Raw genomic sequence first — 8,952 nt, forward strand, 5'->3', positions numbered from 1 at the left:
TATATGCCTCTTGCAGCATATCTAGGGGCTGGACCAGGGCAAACCTGATTGTCATAACTATAAGCACTATCAAAGAGGAAAGTCTACTCTTAAATGAGGTGACTGTCTGCCTCCCGGACTGAAGGTGGAATTCAGTCTTCCTTCTCTAACCCCAAAAAACTCTTCTCTATCTTCTCCAACCTCCTTGATCCCCCCTCCTTCCACCCTTCTGCTGAGCCACTTTGTTGACGACTTTACAAACAAGATAGATGACATATTCTCGTCCTTTACTAACCCATCTTCTGTCACTCCACCACCGACTTCTTCATCCCCCTCGCTTTCCCCTTTCACCCCCTTGTCTCCTATTCAAGTTCTTAGCTTGGTGACCTCCGCTCGACCACCTGCGCCCTTAACCCCGTCCCGTCTCACATCCTCCAGGCTATTGCTCCTGACCTTCTTACCTTTCTCACCCATCTTATTAACAGCTCCCTCTCAACTGGCTGTTTCCCTAACACTCTGAAGGAGGCGAGAGTCAACCCTCTCCTGAAGAAACCCACCGTCGACCCGTCTGAAGTCAACAACTACAGACCGGTCTCTCTTCTTCCTTTTCTTTCCAACCAAGTGTCCTCCTATTTTCACAGCAACAACCTTCTTGACCCTCAACAGTCTGGATTCAAGGCCAGCCACTCAACAGAGACTGCCCTCCTAGCTGTCTCTGAGCAGCTTCACACTCAGTGCGTTTACATGCAATCGAATTATTGGCTTAGTCGGACTGAAATCGAATTATCCGTTTCATGTAAACACCTTAGTCGGACTATGTGCGGTCCGACTTCGGTCTAATTAACACCCCTGGATAGCTCGGTCCGATCCAGTTGATAATTCGACTCTCGCGGCATGTAACTCTGAATTCGATTCGGAACTGGATTTTGCGTCTTTGCGCATGCTCGAGATCCCGCCGCCCTCCTCCCTCCCTCCCTCCCTCCCATGTCGTGACCCGGAAGTCGAAGAGACGATAAATTTAATTATCCGTGTACCTTCGGCGACGGCGTCTTCTCTCCGTTATCAACTCAGCCAATAGCGCCATTTGCATTCGCTGTACTCCTATTAACACCATGGAAGAATAGTAGAGGGATGTAGCTTCGCCTCGCTCTCTGTTCGCCATCTTTCTCGAAATGTTGTTGTTGGTGGTGGTGAAGAGGTCAAGCGGAAATGGCTGTATCACCACGAGTTGTAATGAAAACAGCGCCGCCTATCGTATCGGATATGACATGCTTTCGGCCAATGATTCGAATTACTCACTGCCATGTATATTGGGATAACAGCTGATCCCCCAAAAGATAGCATAGTCCGACTAAAGCAAGATTCGAATTATACCATCATGGAAACGCACTGACTGCTAGAGCAGCCTCGCTCTCCTTTGTCCTTGTCCTTATCCTTCAAGACCTTTCTGCAGCATTTGACACCGTGAACCACCAGATCCTTATATCTTCCCTTCAGGACCTGGGTATCTCAGGCACTGCACTCGCCCTTTTCTCATCCTACCTCAACGGCCGCACTTACCGGGTAACTTGGAGAGGATCTGTGTCTGATCCTTGTCCTCTCAAGGCTACGTCCTGGGTCCCCTCCTCTTCTCTCTGTACACTAATTCTCTCGGCTGTGTCATTCGTTCGCATGGTTTCTCCTACCATAGCTATGCTGATGACACCCAACTGATCCTCTCATTTCCACCGTCTGAAACACAGGTAGCGGTGCGAATCTCTGCCTGTCTGACCGACATCTCCCAGTGGATGTCTGCGCACCAACTGAGAATCAACCCTGACAAGACCGAGCTACTATTCCTTCCAGGGAAAGGCTCTCCCACCCACGACCTGACTATCACCTTCAACAGCTTTGTGTTGGCCCCTACCCTGACTGCCAGGAACCTCGGGGTGACACTCTACAGTCAACTCTCCCTGACGGCCAACATCATTGCGACAGCGCGTTCCTGTAGATACATGCTGCACATCAGGAGAATACATCCTCCCCTGGCAGGTCTACCTGCTAAGGCCATCCGACCTCTGCAGCTCATCCAGAATGCAGCTGCTCGACTCAGCCCCCCTAAATTCACCCACACCACTCCGCTCCTCCGCTCTATTCACTGGTTACCGGTGGCTGCGCGTATCCGCTTTAAAACATTGGTTCTTGCGTACCGTGCTACGTAGGGAACGGGCCCCGTCTACATCCGGGATATGGTCAAACCGTACACCCCGGCACGTTCGCTCGGCTCGGCAACAGCCAATCGACTTGTGACTCCTGCACTTCGAGCTACTTACTCGAAATCCAGACTGTTTGCCGTCCTTGCACCTCAGTGATGGAATGAGCTCCCCACTAACATCAGGACAGCACAAAGTCTCTACACCTTCCGCCGGAAAATAAAAACACATCATTTCCGACTATATCTGCACTGTAAAATGTAATAGTGGTCGACACTTACATTAAATGAGTATACTTTACTCGGCGATCAAAAATATCACTTCTTACTAGTTTTTACCAAGTAACAGTTACTTACAGGTAGAGAATAACCAATTTACTAATTGTTTTGAGTAAAGCTAACTTGATACACTCAAGTAACAAATAACGGCTGGGGTCTGAGCATGCGCAGAAGCGGACAGTCAGTCCATCTTCGCGCTCAAGACACGGTGGCTCGAGCGGACTGGAAGCTGCGCAATAAAGACTTAAGTTGTGAAAAGTCTCATTTTGTCTTCTGAAGAACAATAAGGTAAGTTATCAAGCAAACAATAACTGTGTGTACAATGTTTAGTGTTTATTACTGCTGCTAATGTTAGCTAGCGTGAGTTTGCTAAGGTAACTAGCCAAATCTAGCCGATTTAGCGTTAGTTTACACTCACTGTCCATTAGCTAGTCTATAAGCAGACTGTTCAGGCGTGTTTTGGCGCTATATTCCGCTTTCTACATCCAGTCGCGGTTAACGGGCGTGCGGTTGCCAAGAGAGGCGCGCGCGTGCAGTAGCGTAGTTATAACGGGAGAGCGGCACGGGCTCCCCCCGCAATGTCATCGAGCTGAGCCCTGCTAGTCTATTGGCAGACGTTGTTCAGGCGTGTTTTGGCGGTCACCTTAAGATTGACTCCCCCCACCCCCTCCACACACACACTGCTCCCGGGTCGCCTGGCAAACGATTTGAATGGTTCCTTAACGAAAGTTGACGAACGCATTTTGGTCACAGGGCGCGCGACATTGAGCGACACTGGAAAGTCCGAGTTACAAGTGAATGCAGCATGACCGTGCTTTCTGCTGAAGCTCCGTTAAGGTGTTGTTGAAACGGGTGGCACCCACGTCATTAAGAGACACATTGTACTGTTTGTAAAGCCAACAACTGTTTCTCTGGCAACTGTGTTGAAGATGTGCAAGAGGGCTGCAGCAACAGGAAGGTAACTTGTCACTAAAGCCACTGTTAGCGGGGGAGTTATAGTATTTTACACTAGCTAACTAAGTGATTGGTGTAAGACGTTAGCCTACATGTGTAACGTTGGTTAGCTAGCAGCGAGCTATATATTGCATGTAATGTAGGGGTTTTACACTTCGGTTGGTCTTTGCTACTCCTGTGTATTTAGTTAATGAATGACTAGTGCCGTTGTAACTAAGTCTTTACAACACAACACACTGCCAAAGTTAGTTCGGTAAAGTTGGAAAGAGATTCACAGATTTGGGTTTCGCGGATAAATAACTCATTAGCGAAACGGTGTTAAAACACAAAGAACACCTCTCTGGCAGACAACAAGCTAACCTTCATTTGACCAAAACGGGTGGTTCTCCGAGCTGGGCGAATAACGTTGGTTTCAATGTGCGGCCAGCTGCGAGAGTAGTGCGCACAGGGGCGCAGGGACTGTCTGCATTGTTGAAAATACATACTACACAAATATCAAATAGCTTCATTATTCTGAATATTAGCATCACCGAAATGATTTCATACAGTAATCTGAACTGCCATAGTTAACACGCGAGCAGTCATCAGCTTCATGCAACGTTAATTTATCCAGTGGTGAAAGTCCCCATTAAAGCTGCAGTTGCGCATGCATACCTCTTAAGCCTCAGAGAATGCGCAAATTAATTTGACCTTTTATATGCGACTCTTGAGCTGTCAGCTACAATAAGATGCCTGTAAAATATAATCAAGGTGTAATCTCAATCTGCAATTTATGTTAACATTAGACAGGGGATATTGGTGGTCTTGGCTATCTTCTTTGACCTGTATAAACTCCTCAGGAAGTATGACAAGACAGCTATGTTTACTTGTGTTTATTTAAATTTTTGAATTTGTTTATGAACATGGCCTCAAATATATGTATGTACATGCATTTACATGTATACAAAGTGTGTTTATGTATATGTATATACTGTAAGTACAGCTTCCTTTTAAATTTCTTTGTCCTTTTCAGAGAAAGTGCTGACGTCAACTGCCGGAGGGAGGGGCCGTTCACTAAAGGTAAGACACCAGCCAATAGCCTTTAATTTGGAGGATATTTCTTCTTTATAAGTTATAATCAGCAATAGAGCATTGTTAGAGATCTTGACAAAGGGTTTACAATGGTACAATTATATGATAATTAATAGATTCTCCCCAATTAAAATTATTTCTTGCAGATGCAGTGGAACTGTAAGCAGTGTATTTTGAGGGAATAATCCCAACTACCCATATCAATTTAGTTTTTACCTACAAATGAACAGTGTAATGACGTAGCTCTTGTTTGCAGATTATATATATTTTTAAATTTCTACAATGGTCCAAACTGATTTAGTCGCTGTATGTTTTTTTGCTGTGTTCTAGGTGTTTGCCGAGTTCAACCGGATCTCCACCACAAACCTGCATAATAACTTCTTTGATGCTCTGGACCGCTTCACATCCCGCTTTGTAGCAATCTTCAAGTCCAAGAAAGGAAGCGTTGGAGAGACATTGGCTGAGTTATTGCAGCAAATTGATTTGCGGGTAAGTCTGTCCTGTCAAACAAACATTCTTATGATACTTGTTTCATTGTCACATTGACAAACAGCTTCGTACTGTCAGATTTTAATGTTGCATAACAATGTACTTTTTTCAAATTATCCACTTCCAGACATCAGACGTGACAGCAATGCGAACCCTCGTACTCCGAGGCCTCCCTGTTCTGCTTGGTGATGACCCAAGTCACTTCTACCACACCTGCTTTGTAAGTTCTTATAATTGCATCTTATCCTCAACATTTGTGTGAAATTGTCATAATTAGCATATTCATTCTTGAGTTATGGCCAGAGTTTTATGTATTGTACGGTCACAGTGACCTTTGACCACCAAATTTCAACCTTCAATTTGAAGAAATGTTCTCTCCAAAGGTGTATCTAAGATATTATGTTTACTAGAATGGTGTGTATGCGTGCGCGCATCTGTGTGTGTGTGTTTGTGTGGAGCTGTGTGGACACACAGTGACAATTTACATTTCCTTGTTGTAATGTTGTTGTTGTTTGGTCTTCCACAGGATCGTGACAGTGGTGATGCCTGGGCACAAGTACCTGTTGGGGTTCTGACTGTCATTGCTGAAGATGTGCCCCTGTCTCCAAATCAACTCCACCTGGACCCAGTGTCGACTGCCATTATTGTTGAGGGAGGTATTGTGATGGATGATCTCCAGAACCTACCTCACACACTTTGCCTTGCACTTGAACTACCCTAAAGCCATGAAGAACACATTCAACTTCATTCAAAGAGTGATGCTTGGCTTGGGCAAGGACAAACTCCCACCAAAGCTGCAGACTCTTAAAAATCTGCTGTTGAGTTAAAACGTGACCAATTACTGAATTGGTCACGTTTACGTTTTTACATTTTGCACTTTCGCATTTTGCACTTGGTAGCTTGTTTGTTCCCAACCAAGTTTGGCCGATAAACTGCTTGTTGTTATTGCAGAGTTAATGCAGCTGCCATTTATGTAGGCAGTGTTACATAATAAATAACATTTAGTGTTTTAAATTGTTATTGTAAATATGGTAGCACTTTATAATAAGTACACACTATTTAGCATTGGTAAAGGATTAATAAAAACTGAAATCATTAAATAGTGTGTACTTATTATAAAGTGCTACATGGGGTTATTCAAACCACAATGCAGTATGTTTTGTTGTAATTGTTGCTTATGGTTTGTTAGAAGAGAAGAAAATTAAAAACAAATCATACAATTGAACTTTGTCTCAACTTTAATATATTTGTTACTGTAAATGTGATTTTTGAGTAGAATATAACCTGTTTTTCATTATTGTAGAAAGGATGTTTGAAGCACTTAATTTACACAAGTAAAGTAAACTTAGTTTTTTTTAAGGCAATCGGTTTGCATGGTTTTAACAAGTAAATGACACTTCTGTTCAAGTAAACATTACTGATATATTTTAAGTTTCAGAACATGTAACATTAGTTAGCCCAACTTAAATAATTGAGTTGTTTGAAATAGTAATTTTAAGTAGGCGATACTAGTCAAAAGTACAGCTTGAGTAAAGTTTTAAGTACTCCTTACTCATTTGGTTTAGTTCCTGAAAGTCAAGTGTAAGTATACTACACTTATAAGCATGAGTTAGTACAACTTACAATACGTATTCAACTTTACTTGCTTTTAAGGAGTTCACTTTACTTGATTTTTTTAAGGCAATCGGTTTGCATGCTTTTTTTAAGTAAGGTTTACTTATCGGATTTTACAGTGTGGAACAAAACACAGATAAGCACTTCAGTGGCACTTAAATGGTTCTTACTTATGGTACTTTGTAGTTCGACTATCTTAAAGAAATGTTACTTTCTGTATTCTTGTTGTTCTTAGTTTGTACTCTTGGTTGAATGCACTTATTCTATGTCGCTTTGGATAAAATTGTCTGCTAAATGACTGTGTTTTCTACTTTCATGTGAAGCAAAAGTTGAATATATATTAGTGCTGTAGTCACAGTCTTTAAAGACACAATGAACAGTTTCGTGCTTTTTCAGATGAACTCCAAGATGTTCATAATATTGCCTCTCTGTGTGAAAAGTACATGAATTACATATACATATCTCTGGATAAATGTGTACGAAGTGCACCCCAACGTCTAAATGAGCAAGGACAATCTGAGTATAAACAAGGTAGCGACTGGTCTTGACTGATGTGTAGATGTTTCAGTCTATAATGCTTTAAGAGCGCTAAACGTTTTGGTGTCCTAAAGCTGCACTTTTTGCAGGCCCATCTCATAACAGACCTGCTGTTTCTCCCTGTTGACACAAAGGTTTGAACCTGTCAATCTGTTATCTCTAGACCTCCTTCCTACCTCAACTGTCCACTGGCTTCTCTTTTGAATAAGGTCAACCTGTAAATGAACAAACAGAATTTGTGTTATTAAAACAAGATTTAAAACATTAAGTTCCATATTTTTATTTTATTATGCAGTGAGGAGTAGGGTAAAATAACAACAGCAGTATAAGAGCATGCATATTTGGATGTTATACTTACCTAAGTGAGACTAATATGTCTACAATGAACATCACTCCTCCTCTTCGCCCTCCACATATGACAATAGAATTTCCTGTTTTATTGTTCAGATTCCTGTAAAAGAAATGTTAAAGTAAGAATTTATAAATTCGATTTGTTAAAATACTAAAACAGTTAAGCATTCCCCATGATTAAAGTAAAATAGGATGTTACTGAAAAAAAGGAATAAAAAAACATAACAATATCCTGTGGAGTGTGTAGTTCCAGGTTTATTTATGGTTAATTTACTTTACCGTACCAACTATTATGTGCAATAAAGTTGTCCACACAGAACAATAACGATAATAATGTTGTAAGCATCAATACTGATGTTAACGTGCTGACACACAAACAGCCAATCATCTAATAGTTGTGTAGTTTTGGTTGCAGCACCATGGCCATGTGTGTAAACAGACCAGCGTGTGGCGAGAACCGTGAGAGGAAATTGCAACAAAAATTGACACATTAGCTCTATAGAAAATAATAAAATCAATAAAAAACTTGTAGCAGCGGTGATGTTTCAATAATTACAAATGAAACTGGGCAAAATCGCTGCTTTACGTTTACGTTACGCCAGAGAGATTTAGCAAATTCTCAGAGGCCCACACAATTGTCCATCCTTTAAGATACACAATAACAACTGCAGTAATGAAACCAGTGACGGTGCGACCATAGAGGCCGCTAGGGCGCCGCCCCTCTTTCAATTTTGAGATGAAAAATGAAAAAGAAGAAGAAAAAACTATAATATATACTGTCAAAAACATTACATACCAAATAATTTAAATAAGAAATAAACTGTGTTGATGCGCTAAATGTGTGTGGGAGACCTTAAGCCCCTGGCAACAACCACTTAAGTTAAATGTGACTAAAAATAATATATCGCCACTCATCATCACTGAGAGAAAGCCCCGTCCCCATTTACGGGCGCTGGCCAAACGTGTGTGTACGGCAGCGAGCAAACATTTCACGGTCACACCAGACGCGACTCTAAAAAACGCAGCCGCACCAAAAACGCCTTGTCAAAAACCTGCCGGGCAAAACAGCACGGTGTACCTGTGGAGCGGATCTGCGTGCGCAACCAACCGTTGATTTTGGGTTCAAGATATTTTAAAAATGAAAGGAAAGAGTACGGCGAACACCACCATCTATTCCATGAGTTGTGTCTCGATGGCGAGGCTTTTAGTTGCACTTCCGACCTAGCAGGAGTCAGTTGAGCACTGTGTTTTCTACAATATTCTACTCAAAGCCTTGTTTCTTCTCATTGTTGAGTGCTATTTAAACCGTGCCCCCAACTGCGCCCCCCACCAAAAAAAATTTCACCAGCCGCCACTGAATGAAACCGACGGAGAACCAGACAGCAAACATTAGCTAACACAGCGCTGTCATAGCTAGCATGTTTCAGTCTTATTTCAGTATGTTCAAACAATGTACCTAGCGTTACTAACATGGAGCCGGCAGCTGT

The 8,952-nt window shown here is 42.2% G+C and overlaps 1 long non-coding RNA gene across 1 annotated transcript; it reads left to right on the forward strand.

Annotated features, from left to right (window-relative positions):
* Positions 1-2,462: 2,462 nt before the first annotated feature.
* LOC130202323 (uncharacterized) lies at positions 2,463-4,957 on the forward strand. The gene is made up of 3 exons (XR_008833332.1): positions 2,463-2,737; positions 4,416-4,462; positions 4,805-4,957. It is a non-coding gene; the product is annotated as an uncharacterized LOC130202323 (long non-coding RNA).
* Positions 4,958-8,952: the final 3,995 nt, after the last annotated feature.

The sequence above is a fragment of the Pseudoliparis swirei genome, chromosome 12 (genome assembly GCF_029220125.1).
Source record: "Pseudoliparis swirei isolate HS2019 ecotype Mariana Trench chromosome 12, NWPU_hadal_v1, whole genome shotgun sequence".
In the NCBI taxonomy this organism is placed as follows: domain Eukaryota; kingdom Metazoa; phylum Chordata; class Actinopteri; order Perciformes; family Liparidae; genus Pseudoliparis; species Pseudoliparis swirei.